At 32.0% G+C, this 1,436-nt stretch overlaps 1 non-coding gene across 1 annotated transcript; it reads right to left on the bottom strand.

Annotated features, from left to right (window-relative positions):
- Positions 1–1,087: 1,087 nt before the first annotated feature.
- TRNAI-UAU (transfer RNA isoleucine (anticodon UAU)) lies at positions 1,088–1,179 on the bottom strand. Its single transcript is given in 2 exon segments — positions 1,088–1,123; positions 1,142–1,179. It is a non-coding gene; the product is annotated as a tRNA-Ile (tRNA).
- Between the last annotated feature and the right edge of the window lie 257 nt (positions 1,180–1,436).

Genomic DNA, 1,436 nt, shown 5'->3' with positions numbered 1-1,436 from the left:
TTAATGGAAACTTTTGTACAGTTGATTGGTGGAAAGGTATATTGAGTGTTCATGTCTTAATTTTTAAATAATTGTTCTATTATCATAATCAGAAGTGGGCATGAGTAAATAAATCTTTCAGCCTATACAACTATATTATAACAAACAATTAACAGACAAACAACGTCATCACTTTGAACATCTTTTGCTAAGGATCTATTTCTTGGTTTATTTTAGTTTAGCTGGCTTCTCTTATGGCTCTACATCAAGTATGGGTCTTTAAAATCAAATATACCTAAAGTCCTTTCCTCTAGTACTAGAACAATCAAAAATATTTTATTTAAATAAGTCCATTAAGAAAAAGTGTGTGTACAAACAATTTATTTTACTGTATATTAAATGTATCGTTTTATGTAATAGAACTAAAACTTGTTTTTTTATTGCATCTATAAATATTGTTCATAATTATAATTGGATTACATTAAGTTTATAATCATAACAGGTAGTGTAGAACTATAGAGTATAGAAAGGGAGATAGGGATGCGCGGGAGTGAGCGGGCGCGGGGGGATGGACGAGGGTCGGGAAGGTCAGGATCATGAGGTCGCGCGGCGTGCACCGAGTAGATTAGTTACTAATGTCGTGCTCGAGTACCCCGCGACTACCGAATGAACTACATTATGCCGTAACAACGGCCGGCACGGTTGCTTCCAATTACAAACATGTAAATTGTAAATATACCTAAAATTACATACCTAAAAATGCATTGCCTTAATAAAAATGGGATCTTAAGTAAATATAAAGTTAAAAATATTAAAAACCCTTTAAAAAAATGTTAAAGATCAATTTTTATAACGACAGACAGGACAATTACCTACGTGGAAAATTCAATATTAACATAATTAAAATATACAAAAACCGTTTAAAATAAAACAAATATTGATGATTTTATGGTTACGTAAAAAATACATATAAATTGCCACAAATTATAATTTTAATTATTGATATGAGCACAAAATAAAATTGAACAAGGAAAATTAATAGAAAAATGAATACTTATTTATACCTTATATAGAAGTAAAATAAAATTAAACAAATTATTAAAAAATATGCTCCAGGTGAGGCTCGAACTCACAACCCCGGCATTGCTCACGAACACTGTCATATAAGTACCGTGCGCTAACCAATTGCGCCACTGGAGCGATGAGCTAGCGAGCGAAATTACGCAACAGAACCTACGTAGCGTGCCCTCCGCCCGTACCTCCCTTCTGACGTCTTTTTACTCTATCGGTGTAACTAATGCGATTAGGTCATATATGGAAATAATTGTAAACAAAAATTAGTTAGCACCATTTTTCTTATCTTTTCATTATGTTGTGAATGTTATTTTTTTATTACTGTTGTCGATAAATAAAATGGAGTGTTAAACAGTAAATATATTTAGCACCAGGTTCTATTT

This window comes from Heliconius melpomene, chromosome 1, assembly GCF_056956725.1.
Source record: "Heliconius melpomene rosina isolate 202511_hmr_F chromosome 1, ASM5695672v1, whole genome shotgun sequence".
Taxonomy (NCBI): domain Eukaryota; kingdom Metazoa; phylum Arthropoda; class Insecta; order Lepidoptera; family Nymphalidae; genus Heliconius; species Heliconius melpomene.
Note: the sequence above shows the minus strand (reverse complement) of the source record. Positions and strands in the feature narration are given on the sequence as shown.